Below are 16,175 nucleotides of genomic sequence, written 5' to 3'. Positions count from 1 at the left end.
CCATAAACACAGAGAAATAAACATATTTGCTGCCCCCGCCCTCCCCCACCAATCTGTTTGGCTGTTTGACAGGAGTGGTTGGGCTGGACAGGATGTGGGAGAGCTCTTGGGAATGCACAGGGCCAGTGGCTGTGACCCTGTTCTCAGTCTCTTTATTAGCATAAGCTCCACGCAGCAAACTTTTTCCAGGGACACATTTTACTCTTTCTTTAGAACAACAAATGTTTTTAGCTCATCCTTCAGGATCCTCAGCTCAGCACCTGCTAATCAGCCAAGTAGCCCATTGCTGAGAGGATACATGTTTCAGGCCAAAGTCTCTGGTCTGCGGAACTCTTTTTCAGTGCCCAAGCAGTGCAACGGGAGCAGAAATAGCCAGTAACTCCTCAGCTGGAGGAGCTGCCAGTAGGCAGAGCTGGTACAGCTGTCTCCTCTACCTCCCTCCCTGGAGCCCCCTGTGCAGAAGGCATGTCAGTTGCAAGGAGGGGCAGGCAGGGAGAGTGGCAAGAGCACAAATCCCCAGGTGGTGGATAGTCTCTAGGGAGCCACAACCAGTGGGCTGCACTAAAATGGGCCTGGGCTGAGGATCGGTGAGCTGGCTCCTTGACAGCTCCCACTGCTGCTGTGCCCAACATAAGCTGGATGCAGAAGAGAATCTGGCCCTGTGGGAGGAATCCTCCCCACCAGGCCACGCATAGGCGATGGCTGTGCAGCAGCTCTGCAGAGTTTGCTTAAACCCATATGCCCTGGGCCTCAGAGCTATGAATTTAGCAGGTGTGTTGTTCCTTGGAAGCCTTGTTTGCTTTCTGGGATAGAGTGAACTTTGGAGCTGATCCCTGTGCCCTGCCTAGGCAGACAGCCTGGGTACAGAGATCTTTGTTTACAAAGCATTTACTGAGGTTATTTAAATCTAAAAATGAACATCTGTTGTAATGAACAACTATTGATCACCACAGACAGGGAAAGGACTTTGAACGATCTTTGATTCTTTTATACAACTTATAGAAACTCTGTGAGTTATAAAAAGTGACAGAGTCCTGTGGCACCTTATAGACTAACAGACGTATTAGAGCATAAGCTTTTATGGGTGAATACCCACTTTGTTGGATGCATGTAGTGGAAATTTCCAGAGGCAGGTATTTCCAGAGGCAGGTATAAATATAAATACCTGCCTCTGGAAATTTCCCCTACATGCATCCAACGAAGTGGGTATTCAGCCATAAAAGCTTATGCTCTAATATGCCTGTTAGTCTACAAGGTGCCACAGGATTCTTTGTCGCTTTTTACAGTTCCAGACTAACACGGCTACCCCTCTGATATATGAGTTATGTATCTGTTGTGTATCTGCTGGAATTCTCCCATGAATGGGGGAGAAGAAATCTGTGTTGTTTTAATATGCCGTTCCACTCTAAATAGTGACTAGACGAGACGCGATACATCGATCCCTGATAGATCAATTACTACCCGCCGATGCGGCAGCTACTGTAGACATACCCTTTATCACAGTGGTCCCCAACCTTTTCGTCTGGCGAGCACCAGATGAAGGACTGTGGCGGTGGTGGAGCACCCACCGAAATGCCACTGAATTTCTGCAGCATTTCAGTGGCGACGCCTCTCGATAACATCGCTTGTTGGTGGCAAGTGGTGTCATCAAGAGGCGTCGCTGCCGAATTTCTGCAGTGTTTCAGCGGCGATGCCTCTCGATGCCGTCACTTGCTGCCCACAAGTGACGTCATCGAGAGGCGTTGCTGCCCAAACACCACAGAAATTCGGCAGCATTTTGGCGGATACTCCACCGCCAGCCAGGATGCGGCTGCATTTAGATGCCCCCGCAGGTGCCATGCTGCCCCCGGGCACCGCACTGGGGACCCCTGCTTTATCACTTTGTATATAGAGAAGCACTTGGACAATGAAGATGAAGCACAATGCCTCTATCATTACAGTCTCTATTCAAAGCAGAGCGACACTTTAACAGCTGGCTATTTAATAACTAAAACAATTCAAATTAATGTCAACTAAAAACCTTTCATTCCAAACCCAATCCCTCTTTGCTTCCTCTGCTAAGGCAAGTTACACCCTTCCAACATTTGTTTTTATTTTAAATATGTATTGTGTTCCTTCCCTCTGCTTCTCTTTGCCAAATTCAATTCCTTCTCAGACAGGTCACTTTGGGCCCCACAGTTAGGGTTTATAAAAACAACGTTTTAAACCATTTAAAGTAAGTAGAATGATTTCCATACTGTCTTTCTTTACTTCCTGTGCAAACAGGGTTTTACTGTGGAATTAAACTTTCCCTAGCAGGGTTGTCACTCAAAGTCAAGAGCCTTTTGCAAATGCATACAAATGAGAATGTGAAACTGACTAAAAGCTACAATGAGATTGTTCAACATGAGCGAAAAGCAAAAAAGTAGGGCTGTCAAGTGATTAAAAAAATTAATCACAATCACACTTATAGTTATTTTTGATTACAAATATTTATGCTGTAAAAACAAAATAAATAGTATATTTCAATTTACTTCATACAATCTCTTTATCATGAAAGTTGAATTTACAAATGTAGAATTATGTACAAAAAATAACTGTATTCAAAAATAAAACAATGTAACATTTAGAGCTTACAAGTCCACTTAGTCCTATTTCTTGTTCAGCCAGTCACTCAGACAACGAAGTTTGTTTAGATTTGCAGGAGATAGTGCTCTCCGCTTCTTGTTTACAATGTCACCTGAAAGTGAGAACAGGTGTTCACATGGTACTGTTGTAGCTGGCGTCACAAGATAATTACGTGCCAGATGCACTGAAGATTCATGTGTTCCTTCATGCTTCAACCACCATTCCAGAGGACATGCATCCATGCTGATGACAGGTTCTGCTTGATAACAATCCAAAGCAGTGTAGACCAACGCATGTTCATTTTCATCATCTGAGTCAGATACTACCAGCAGAAAGGCTGATTTTCTTTTTTGGTGGTTCGGGTTCTGTAGTTTCCGCATCACAGTGTTGCTCTTTTAAGACTTCTGAAAGCATGCTCTACATCTCGTCCCTCTCAGATTTTGGAAGGCAGTTCAGATTCTTAAACCTTGGGTCAAGTGCTGTAGCTATGTTTAGAAATCTCACATTGGTGCCTTCTTTGTATTTTGTCAAATCTACAGTGAAAGTGTTCTTAAAACAACATGTGCTGGGTCATCATCTGAGACTTCAATAATATGAAATACATGGCAGAATGTGGGTAAAACAGAGCAGGAGACATAAGATACACCCCCAAGGAGTTCAGTCAAAATGTAATTAACACATTATTGTTTTAATGAGTGTCATGAGCATGGAAGCATGTTCTCTGGAATGGTGGCCGAAGCACGAAGTAGCATATGAATCATAGAAGGTCAGGGATGGAAGAGACCTCAGGCGGTCATCTAGTCCAATCCTCTGCTCAAAGCAGGACAACACCAACTAAATCATCCCAGCCAGGGCTTTGTCAAGTCTGACCTTAAAAACCGCTAAGGATGGAGATTCCACCACCTCCCTAGGTAACCCATTCCAGTGCTTCACCACCCTCCTAGTGATATAGTGTTTCCTAATATCCAACCTAAACCTCCCCCACTGCAACTTGAGACCATTACTCCTTGTTCTGTCTTCTGCCACCACTGAGAACAGCTCCTACTAATGCAACCTAATATGCCATTAGCCATATATCCACTGTGATAGACCCAGGCCAGTTGGGAACAGCAGAGTAGTAGAAGGGAGAGATACTGGCCACTCGATTAGCAGTTTTCTGTTCCCTGAGTGACCAGAGCAGGATCTGCTCCAGGCTAATGAGAACACCTGACTCCAATTAACCTGCTAAGAGTCAGGTGAGGCAGGTTAAACACCTGACTCTAATTAAGGCCCCTCTGATGCTATAAAAGGGCTCACTTCAGTCAGGCCAAAGGGAGCCAGGAAGCCAGAGGAGAGGAAGTGCGTGCGAGGAACTGGGAGCAAGAGGCATGCAAGAAGATGAGAGTGAGTAGGCATACTGCTGGAGGACTGAGAAGTATAAGCGTTATCAGATATCCGGAGGAAGGTCTGGTGGTGAGGAAAAAGAAGGTGTTGGGAAGAGGCCATGGGGAAGTAGTTCAGAGAGTTGTAGCTGTTGCGCAATTGTACCAAGAGGCACTATCGACAGCTGCAGTCCACAGGGCCCTGGGCTGGAACCTGGAGTAGAGGGCGGGCCCAGGTTCCCCCCAAACCTCTCAACTCCTGATCAAACACAGGAGGAATTGACCTGGACTGTGGCTTCTACCAGAGGGGAAGGTCTCTGGGCTGTTTTCCGACTCACAGGGTGAATCTGTGAGGTGAGCAAATCCACCAATAAGTGCAGGACCCACCAAGGTAGAGGAGGAACTTTGTCACACCACATATCCAGCTTCTCGTCCACTGAAATCCCCAGGTCCTTTTTCTGCAGAACTGCCACTTAGCTAATCGGTCCCCAGCCTGTAGCAGTGCACAGGATTCTTCCATCCTAAGGGCAGGACTCTGAATTTGTCCTTGTTGAATCTTATCAGATTTCTTTTGGCCCAATCCTCCAATTTATCTAGGTCACTCTGGACTCTATCCCTACCCTCCAGCATATCTACCTCTCCCCCAAGTTTCGTGTCATCTGCGAACTTGCTGAGGGTGCAATCCATCCCATCATCTAGATCATTAATGAAGCTGTTGAACAAAACCATCCCCCGAACGACCCCTGGGGCACTTCGCTTGATACCGACTGCTAACTGGACTTCGAGCACTTGATCACTACCCGTTGAGCCCGATGATCTATCCAGCATTCTAGCCACCTTATAGTCCATTCATCCAACCCATACTTTTTAAAACTTGCTGGCAAGAATACTGTGGGAGCTAAAGTCAAGGTATATCACATCCACCGCTTTCTCCATATCACAGAGCCAATTATCTCACCATAGATGGCAATCAAGTTGGTTAGGCATGACTTGTACTTGGTGAATCCATCTTGATTGTTCCTGATCACCTTCCTCTCCTCCAAATGCTTCAAAATGGATTCCTTGAGGACCCGCTCCATAATTTTTCTGGGGACTGGGTCTATAGTTCCCTGGGTTCTCTTTCTTCCCTTTTTTAATCTATAATTACCTTTTTCCAACCTCCCTCAATTGCCATGAATTTTCAAAGATAATGGCCAATGGCTCTGCAATCACATCAGCCAACACCCTCAGCACCCTCAGATGCATTCTTGTAAGCTTCCTTTTTGTGTTTAAGCTCAGCAAAGATTTCACTGTTAAGCCAAGCTGGTCGCCTGCCATATTTGCTATTCTTTCTGCACATCAGGATGGTTTGTTCCTGCACCCTCAATAAGGCTTCTTTAAAATACAGCCAACTCTTCTGGACTCCTTTCCCCCTCATATTAGCCTCCAAGGGGATCCTGAACATCAGATCCTTGAGAGAGTCAAAATCTGCTTTTCTGAAGTCCAGGGTCTGTATTCTGCTGCTCTCCTTTCTTCCTTTTGTCAGGATCTTGAACTCGACCATCTCATGGTCACTGCTGCCCAGGCTGCCACCCACATCTACTTCCCCTACCAATTCTTCTCTGTTTGTGAGTAGCAGAAAGTTTAGCATATCTGGCATGTAAATACCTTGCAATGTGGTTACAAAAGTGCCATGCTAATGCCTGTTCTCATTTTCAGGTGACATTGAAAATAAGAAACCAGCAGCATTATCTACTGTAAATGTAAACGGATTTGTTTAAACTAGTAACTGGCTGATAAGAAGTAGGATTGAGTGAACTTGTAGGCTCTAAAGTTTTACGTTGTTTTGGGTGCAGTTATATAGCAAAAAAAAAATCTTCATTTGTAAGTTGCACTTTCACGATAAAGAAATTGCACTACCATTCTTGTATGAGGTGAACTGAAAAATACTATTTCTTTTGTTTATCATTTTTACAGTACAAATATTTGTAATAAAAACAACGTAAAGTGAGCACTGTGCACTTTTTATTCTGTGTTGTAATTTAAACCAATATTTTTGAAAATGTAGAAAAACATCCAAAAATATTTAAAACATTTCAACTGGTATTCTATTGTTTAACAAGTGCAATTAAAACTGTGATTAATTGCAATTAATGTTTTTAATTCCGATTAATTTTTTTGAGTTAATCGCCTGAGTTAAGTGCAGTTAATTGACAGCCCTACAAAAAAGTAAACAATAAAGATAAATAGTGAGTCAAAGGGCCAGATCTTCCTCCTATGTAAACCAACATAATTCCAACATAAATGCCAATGTAACTCCAGGAGCTCAAAGACTTTAAGGCCAGAAGGAACCATTGCAATCATCTAGTCTGACCTCCCGCACATCACAGGCCACAGAACCTCACCCATCCTCTCCTGTAATAGACCTATAACCTCTAGTTACTAAAGTCCTCAAATCATGATTTAAAGCAGGCCTGCATGACATGCGGCCCGCAGAGCCTCACTGTGCAGCCCGTGGGGGGATTCTAAATCCCCTGCACATGGCGCTCTGCAGGCAGCCCAGAACCCTTTGAATCTCAGCCACAGCCGGGAGTCAAAGGGCTCTGGCCTGCCGGCAGCTGCGGGGAGCCCTGAGCGCCCTTTAAATACCAGCTGCGGCCGGGAGTCAGAGGGCTCTGGGCTGCCCGCAGCGGTGGGGAGCCCAGAGCCCTTTAAATCCCAGCCGCGGGGAGCCCAGAGCCCTTTAAATCCCAGCCGCAGCCAGGAGTCAGAGGGCTCTGGGCTGCCCGCAGAGATTCCCAGCCACGGCTGGGATTTGAAGGGCTCAGGGCTCCCCGCGGCTTCAGGCACCCCAGAGCCCTTTGAATCCCAGCGGCGACTCCGGCGGCTGGACCATGGCTGGGATTTAAAGGGCTCAGGGCTCCCTGCAGTGACCGACAGCTCAGAGCTCTTTGAATCCCGGCCTGCGGCTGCTGATTACCCCCTCCCTGGACCCCTGCCCCAACTGCCCCCCAGGACCTGCACCCCCTATCTAAGCACCGCTGGTCCTTGTCCCCTGGTACCCCTTTCTTGGGACCCCTGCCCCTAACTGCCCCCTAGGACCCCACCCCCTATCTAAATGTCGCTGCTCCTTGTCCCCTGATTGCCCCCTCCCAAGACCCCTGCCCCTAACTGCCCCTTGGGACCCCAGCACCTATCTAAGCCTCCCTTCTCCTTGTCCCCAACTGCCCCCTCCTGAGACCCCCCAACTTCCCCCCAGGACCCCACCCCCTACCTGTCCCCTGATAAACCCCTGGGACTCCCATGCCTATCCAACTGCACCCCAGCTCCTGACAGGACCCCCAGAACTCCCAACCCATACAATCCCACCTGCTCCCTGCCTGCCCCATCCTCTCTCCACACCCCTGTCTTCTGACAGGACCCTCAGAACTCCCCACTCATTCAACCCCCACAGCTCCTTGTCCCCTGACCACCTCCTCCAGAGACCCCCCCCACCCTCCCCCGTGGAGCCCACAGCCCCCCCCCCCAGCACCTGCCTTCCAGATTTGAACACCTCAAAATTTCAGGAGTGCTCAAGCTCAGTTTGGGCAGCTGTTACTTCATTTCTCCCAAATCAAATATACTGATCCACTGTAACTTGCTGTAGAAAAAGTAGGATAAAATTGAGCAAGAAATGCTTCCAGTGGTTATTAGGACTGGAATTGCTATTTTCAACAGCCATTGCCTTTTTGTTTGTTTAAAAGGAAGACAGTGATATTGCATTGGCAAATTCCCCATAGAAAGAAAGAGTGGAACAAAAGAATAATAAAGGCACCTCAACTTTTCCTCATTTATGGAGGACAGTCTTATAATATGCATCCAGATATCCTCCAATCACACAAGCTGAAAATTGTTCCACTTTACTGCAGCTCTGTAACCATATGGGAACCAATCCTGTCTGTGTTCTGTGCACATCCAAAATTCCTGCTGAATGAGTGGGATGGGGGGCAGCCAAATTGTTTTTTACTTGGGGCAGCAAAAACCTAGAGCAGGCCCAGCTGGGTTCCCCCAGCTACTGGAGCCTCGGGCCCTTTAATTTGCCCCTGAGGGCTCCCAGCCACATCTTCAGCTGGGAGCCCCTGGTTGATTTAAAATAAAGTATCACCTCCCCACCCCCAACCTTCCGTTTTGGCCCACAGCTGTTTTGGTGGGGCAGCGCTGGGGAAGTAGGGTTTGTTTCCGCAGGGCTGGGTGGCCCTGGGGCGGGGTGTTTCTGCGGGGCCAGGAGGTTTCGGCCCTCAGCTGTTTTCTTTGGAGTAATGTGGCCCTCGCCACTTTACGAGTTGTGCAGGCCTGCTCTAATGTATTTATAGAAAGCAAACTTATCCCCCTTCAGCTTTATTTGGTTAGGCTAAATAAGCCAAGCTCCTTGAGTCTCCTCTCCTCTGATAATCCTAGTAGCCCTTCTTTGCACCTGTTCCAGTTTGAATCTTAGACATGAGAGACTGGAATTGAGGTCACCCCAGCTGCTGCTGGGACAGTCTCAGGCCACTATGCCTCCCTCCCCCAGTAGCAGAAGGAGTTTGGATGTGAGAGGGGGCAGGGAATTGGGGCACAGGATGGGGTGAGACGGGGTCTGGGTGGCGCTTACCACGGGGGTTCCCCAGAAGCATCAACATCACACTCACTCAGCTCCTAGGTGGAGGCATGGCCAGGCAGCTCTGCACGCTGGCTCTGCCTGCAGGCACCACCCCATAACTCCCATTGGCCATAGACAGTGGGACTAAGTGGACATATTAACACAGAGTTCCTGTGAATGGTGCATTCACATTGCATGCAGATTATGCACAGAAGCAAAACACTCTAGATTGTGATTTTTAGCCAGACTGTGACATTTGTCCTTTTAAATCTTCTTCTTCTGCTCTTTCTTCCTATATTTATTATTTCCACATTCCCTCAGTCTCTCTTCTCCCCCAGTCAGGGGCGGCTCCAGGCACCAGCATGCCAAGTGCATGCCTGGGGCAGGAAGCCACGGTGAAGCGGCCTGCCGGTCGCCCTGAGGGTGGCAGTCAGGCTGCCTTCGGTGGCATGACTGAGGGAGGTCCGCCGGTCCTGCGGCTTCGGCGGTAATTCAGCGGCGGGTACGCCGAAGGCACGGGACCGGTGGACCTCCCGCAGGCGTGCCTCCAAAAGCCACCTGCCTGCCATGCTTGGGGTGGCAAAATACAGAGAGCCGTCCCTGCCCCCAGTGCCACCAACCTCTCACTCTCCTCCCTCTTCTTTTCCACAATGGCATGCCAGAGCCATGGTTGGCCAGAGTGTTAAATGCCTAACCCAGAAGGATTTATTTTTGCACAGAGGGGCCTTGCCTTTCAAATGCTGTCAGTGCAGGCAGGTCATGGCAGGGAGCACCCTGAACTGTGCTTCTTACCAGCTCTGTTTGAGATCAGACTGTGTGCTCAGCAGGGCCTGTGGTCAGCCAAAGCTTGAGAATCAGTGTGACCTTACGGGTAGGCTGCCGGCTGTGGCCGGGAGCCCCAGGGCCTTTAAATCACCCTGGGGCTCCCAGCTGCAGAGCTGGCTGGGAGTCCCTGGCACTCACGGGCAAATTAAAGGGCCTGAGGCTCCAGCCACCACGGAGTTCCAGGCCCTTTAAATCTCCACCGCAGATCCAGTTGAGATTTAAAGGGTTTTGGGCTCCCACAGCTGCAGGGAGCCCTGAGCCTTGCCGGGCTGGGGCCGGGATTTAAAGGGCCCGGAGCTCCAGTGGCTGCGGGGAACTCTGAGCCCTTTAAATCCTGGCCCCAGCCCAGCCGCTGGAGCTGCAGGTGGGATTTAAAGGGCTTGGAGCTCCTCTCTGCTGCGGGGAGGCCAGAGCCCTTTTAATCCCGGCCACGGATGCCAGTGTGGACCAGCACGGCGTATTGCCTCTTGCCGGTACACCGTACTGGACCGTACCTGCTTACTTTCACCTCTGAGGTCTGCCCTGCAATTAGTCACCTGCAGCCGGCCCATACCAGGTGACTCAGTTTAGGGGACTCTGACTAAGAGGCTGATTAATTGTGGCGTAGAGTTTCCTGGTTGAGCAAGCTTTGGGACCCTCCCACTTCGCAGGATCCTAGAGGCCAGGCTCCAACCTGGGCCCAAACTTCTACACAACATTTAAACAGTCCCTTAGCTCACTGTGAGTCTGCATCAGCTGGTATGAGCCAGCCACCTGTTTTTAATTGCAGGATAGACATACCCTAAGAGGTTAATGACTCAGCCTACAAGTGCCTCTTCTCTGCAGCTTTTAGAAAGGGAGGAGGGGGGAGCCATATTGCTATTAGAGCAAGGGTTCTCAAATTGGGGGTCAGGATCCCTCAGGGGGTCACAGGGTTATTACATAGGGGATTGCGAGCTGTCAGCCTCCATCCCAAACCGCGCTTTGCATCCAGCATTTATAATGGTGTTAACTGTGTTAAAAAGTGTTTTTAATTTATAAGGGGCTTGCTATGTGAAAGGGGTCACAAGTACAAAAGTTTGAGAACCCCTGTATTAGAGCGTGGAGAGGGGAGCTCAGGAATTGGAGGGCAGAAAGCCATCAGGGGAGGTACCAATTGTGGACTCTTGGATGTTGGACCTGGGCAGCTCAGTGAAAACCCTTGCTTGACATGCAGCTACAGTCAGAAGAGTAGTTATCAGCTGTGTTAGGAGTGGTTCTAGGGATTATTGGGGGCCAGTTCTCTGGCCTGGGTTATACAGGAGGTCAGATTACATTATCATGATGGTCCCTTCTGGTTTTAGAATCTATTAATAGAATGGAAAATTGCTTAGTTTTGGTAACTCGCATGGTTTTAGCATGAGTTTTGCAATACTGGATTTTTTTAAAGCTCCAGCTCCTGGATTCATGTCATTCCATTTTCATTTAAAAAAAGAAGTCACTGTATAACCTTGAACCATACTCCCTCCTCTCCAGTGCATACAAAAGGCAGCTGCGAGCCTCCCAGGCTCAGAGCACTAGCCATGTGCTTCCCTCTTAAACACACATTTCTTCAGCAAGAGCCCAGTACTAACATATAGCTCAATCCTACGCTGCCTGCAACACACTTTATTAGAGAAGGGTGTGGTCCAATGGATAGTACACTAGCCAGAGACTTGTCTTCTACTCCCTGGTCTGTTGCAGACTTCCTGTGAGATCTTGAGCAAACCTCAATCTGTCTGTGCCTCAGTTTCCCAGCTGAAGATGGCCGATGATAGTACTGCCCTGCCTGAAGAGGGAGGCTAGATGCTTTAAAGAACTGTGAGGCCCCGTAATGGGGGCTGGATCAATGCTAGAGGCAGCTAGGTACAATCCAAAAGACATCAGGGAAAAATCCATGGCTGGTAGGACTAAGGAAATAAAGAATTCTTTAAATATATTAGGAACAAAAGAAACCCTTGTAGTTATACAGGCCTTTCGCTAGATGGAGATGGCAACATTGTTAGTAATGCCACAGAGAAGGCAGAAGTGTTCAATAAATATTTCTGCTCTATATTAGGAAAACAGCACCCTGAAGTACTCATATCTGATGAGGCTGAGGAAGAACTTTCCAGTCCATTAGCAAATAAGGAGAATGTTAAACAACATTTACTAGCAGTAAACGTTTTAAAAATCAGCCGGCCCAGATCACTTGGACCCAAGGATCCTAGAAGAGTTGGTTAAGGAGATCTCTGACCCACTTATGCTGATTTGTAATAAATCTTGTAATACTGGAGCTAATGCTGTGCCAATGATCAAAAAGGACAAACGTGGGAGGTCCCAGGTCACTGTAGGCTGGTTGGCCTGACATCAGTTCTGGGCAAAATAATAAAAGATTGATACAGGATTCAACTGATAAAGAATGAAAGGATGAGAATATAATTAATACAAGTCAACATGGTTTTATGGAAAATAGATCTTGCCAAACAATAATGATTTCATTCTTAAATGAGATTACAAGTTTGGTTGTTAAGGTAAGTGCAGAGATGTAATATATTTATACTTCTGTATGGGGACTTGGTTATAATGTATAAGTACCTTCATGGGGAGAAAATACCAGGTACTAAAGGACTCTCATCTAGCAAAGAAAGACAGAATAGGAACCAATGGCTGAAAGCTGAAGACAGACAAATTCAAATTAGACTAGGCACAATTTTTTAACAGTGAGCGTGATGAACCATTGGAACAAACTACCAAGGGAGTTAATGGAGTCTCCATGTCTTTCTGAAAGACTGGCTTTATCTGGACATAAGTTATTAGGCTCAGTACAGTGGTGGATGAGTGAAATTTAGCACATCTGTCAGATCAGGCCTCAGAGGCCAGTTAGGTGGAGGAACAACTGTCTTCCCGTGGTTCGTGCATCAGACTGGGACTTAGACATTTAGGGGGAGGCAGCAGTGAGCATACCTAGAAGCACCTATGGAACTTGTACTGCAAAGTGAGCATACCTAGAAGTACCTATGGAACTTGTACTGCAAAAACCAAAGGCACTGAATGAGTTTAGGTGCCATTATAGTCCAGTGCCAACTGAGCGGGGATTTTGTGATTTCCAATAGAACCTCATTCTGGGATTTAGGTGCTTAACATAGCCTCAATCCTTTTTGTGAATCTAACCTTTCAGGTCTAAAGACATTGATAGACAGGATACAGTGGGAGAGCCAGAGAAAGGTGCAAATTTAGATTCATGTTCCCAGAGGTGGATTTACAATGAAACACACAGTGCCCTGACACGGGGCCTCACAACTACAGGGGGCTCCAGGGCCAGGCAGCCCTGCACCATCCAGCACCCCCTGTGGGGGGCAGAAGCTGTCGGGGAGAGCAGGGAGGGAGCCATTTAAGAGCCATGCTGGAGGTGCAGCGTGTGATGTGTTCTCCCAACTGGTGAGCAAGCTCCTGCTGCCTCCTGAGGCTCCTGCTGCTGGCTGGCGCTGGCGGCCAGGTGAGGCAGGCAGGTGATGGGCCGGTTGGGGGCGCGCTGCAGGGGAAGCAGGTGTGCTTCCCTGGTGGGGTGTCTGCCCATACTTGTCCTGCTGCCTGGCTTCTCTGGATGCCAGGCAGCACAGGTGCAGTCCCTGGCGTGCACTGCTGCTGGCAGCCTCTGGAAAAAGGCCAGGGGAAGGGAGTGGTAGGCGAAGGGGTGCAGCTCTCACGTGCTACTGCCACCAGAGCTCCCTTTGGCAACGAACAGGAGCAGCAGTGGGGCAGGGATGCATCCACCAGCCAGCCATGTAAGGTAACCCAGTGGCCATGACTGGGACTGCCCCAGCCCTGAACTCCCCTGTGCACTGCCCCCTACCTCCCCAGCCTCCTGCCCTGAGCCACTCCCACACCCCCATCAGCCCCCTGCCCTCACTCCTGCACCCCTCCCCACACACATCCAGCCCTACTCACAACCCATGCCCTGATTCCTGCACCCCCCATGCCCACCCCATCCCTGAGCACTAAATGGAAGTTCCTGCACTCCCACCATCCCCACCTGCACCCCTCACACCAAACAGAAACTGCCCCAGATAAGAGCTCCACACCCAACCCTCTGCCCCAACCCTGAGCCCCCTCCCAAACCCTAACTCCTGGCCAGACCCTGCACCCCAACCCCCAGCCTCCTCCTGCACCCTAACTCCATCCCAGACCCCACACCCCAACCCTGAGCCTCCTCCCACAGCCTAACTCCTGATCAGACCCTGCACCCCAACCCTCAGCCTGCTCCTGCACCCTAACTCCATCCCAGACCCCACACCCCAACCCTGAGCCTCCTCCCACAGCCTAACTCCTGATCAGACCCTGCACCCCAACCCTAAGCCTACTCCAACAACCTAACTCCTGGTCAGACCACGCACTCCATTGTTTTTTTATGTTTTTTTATAGAAAGCGCTCTTATCCAAAGCACTTTACAATAGTTAGCTAACGGTACAAACAATATTTGGAAAGATCATGAAGTGGTTCGCCAAGACCTTTAGCAATTTTCAAGTGGTCTGTGAAAAAAAAGTTAGACTACAAAACCAATCAAGGTATCTCACTTTATTTTCATTTACTTCCCATTACTTATAATATAGGAGGAGGATGAAGAAAAAAAGAATGAAAAACAAGGATAAGGAGATGAGAGAGAATGTTCTTTTTCTGGGCTGCGTCCCGAGGGGGTCCCCAAAAATGAAGCTGAGCACAGGGCCCCACTATCTCTAAATCCACCACTGCATGTCCCTAGATTCATAAAGTTTAAGGGCTGAAGGGACAATTAGGTTCATCCCTTCAAGAAGGGTGTTGGTAAATTGGAGTGGGTTCAGAGAAGAGCCATAAGACTGATTCAAAGATTAGAAAACCTGCCTCATGAGCCGATCCCAGATCTTTCTCCTTCTTTGAGAACTTAATGTCTAAATTCTTAAGTTTGGGAGTCTATGACCTAATCTGCAAAATATGGAAGTGTCTTCTTCCCATGTCATGTGTCACACACTCCAGTGAAACACAATCAGGGACATGTTCCTGCATGGTACCAACTGTGCCGCTGTCCTGTATCCATGGAAAATCAGCAATAGCATCAGAAATGCTGCTTACAGAACCAGGAGACCGAAGAATAGCTAATCCCTTTGTCCATACCCACTGGACTAGGAGCAGCTACTAGATGAATGTCATACCAATATCACTATCAGGCAAAATATATGGTGACTCTGCTTCCCAGTCCTGGCTGGGCATGTTTCCCAGCCTGTTAGCAGGAAGTGATTCCGCGTGCTGTCTCAATGAGTCAACAGGTGACTTATTACCCCATCTGGAGGGAGATAGAAGTGGGTCTCGGTGTGAGCCGAGGGAGGTTAGAGCTGAAGGACAGATATCTTGCTATTAATGTCTTCATTAATAAAACCAAGCCCAGGATGGCTGAAGTTGAGAAAGACTCTTGCTCACATGAGGTGTCAGTGGTGGGGTTTGTGTTCAAAATGTCTCTGCATAAAGTGGGAGGGGGCAGAGAATGGGTGACATCTGGAAAGGATGATGAAACAGCAGAAACAGCATCATGCCCAGACTCTGCAGCATCAGGTGTCACTACAATTTATGAACAAACAGCAGGAACTACAATTTATGAACCCAACAGGAACAGGAGAGACAGCTCCTAGAGCGGCTGTTCTAGAGGTTCATTAATCATTAGTCTCTCACTGCCTCTTTGCTATTGGGAATGGCAGAAACAGACTCAAAAACCCCTATATGTCCCCTAGCCACTAAGGAGGGACAAAGATACATGTCATTTTAGCATGGGTTACATGAGGAGATAACTTGGCCCATTTCATCTAAAAGGCAGGACTGTAAAGATTGTGGGTTCTCGTTTTAGAGACATGGGGTTCTAGTCTCAGTTCTGCCTATTCAACCTATTAATTATGTTATCTGTAAGATGGAGAATGAAGTTTATTCCTTATGGCCAGGAAATGAGGGCCTTTCAATAAGGATTGCACAGTGCATAGAAGTATTAAAAGCAGTCAGTAGAAGAGCTTGTGGTAAAAGCTTTTAGATCTAGAGATCCTAGCTTCCGTTCTTGCAAATGGCCCAAAGAGAGGTGGTGTTGTGTTGTCTCTAACCACTAGATCATATTCTGCTGCCACAAGCAGAGCCCAAGAACCCTGGTACCCAACATCTAGTTCTCTGATAGTGGTGTCACTTTCTCTGGACTGCTCCTTGCAGCAGACAGGACTGTACATCCACTGGGGCTCCTAGCACGGAAATGTAGGCCATCTGTGCTGTGTAATTGTGGGTTTGAACCTTGATGATAACTCGTGAAAGTCTCTGTAAGCTAGTGTGAAGGCCCTGGAATAATTCTTAAAGCGACTTCATGTTGCAAAGCGTTATATTAAGCTGGGAATTCGGATGTTGTGTTCATGTTCATTTTATTGTGGCATTTGTAGTGTTTGTGTTTTGGTTAGTGGGCATTGTCCCTTTAAGAAGAGGACAGGGCATCTCTATTACAGAAGTTTGTATTATTTGAAGTACTGGGGATGGGTGAGTGTAGACCCGCCCAAAATTAAAGGCTCTCCCCTTCAATTAAGGGGGGGGAACCACTGGACCCAGGCATCAATTGAATACAGGGGGACAATAAATGAAAAAAATGAGAGCAGAGCAAGGTCAGATCCAGAGGGATCCAGAGGGGGACACCATAGCAGATAAAAAGTTGTTCTCCTTTAATGGATGTTTAGTGGCCTCTATATGAGATGCGTTTGATGGGTTTCAGCTCCACCTCCAAACTCACCACTGGGCTCTATACTAATTTGCAG

General features: G+C 48.0%; 1 protein-coding gene across 1 annotated transcript in view; it reads right to left on the bottom strand.

The window, feature by feature from the left end:
- NKPD1 (NTPase KAP family P-loop domain containing 1) overlaps positions 1–16,175 on the bottom strand; it is a 38,535-nt gene that overhangs the window by 10,884 nt on the left and 11,476 nt on the right. The window lies entirely within an intron of this gene.

This window comes from Chelonoidis abingdonii, chromosome 11 (assembly GCF_003597395.2).
Source record: "Chelonoidis abingdonii isolate Lonesome George chromosome 11, CheloAbing_2.0, whole genome shotgun sequence".
Lineage (NCBI taxonomy): Eukaryota > Metazoa > Chordata > Testudines > Testudinidae > Chelonoidis > Chelonoidis abingdonii.
This window is presented reverse-complemented; position numbering and strand designations above follow the sequence as displayed.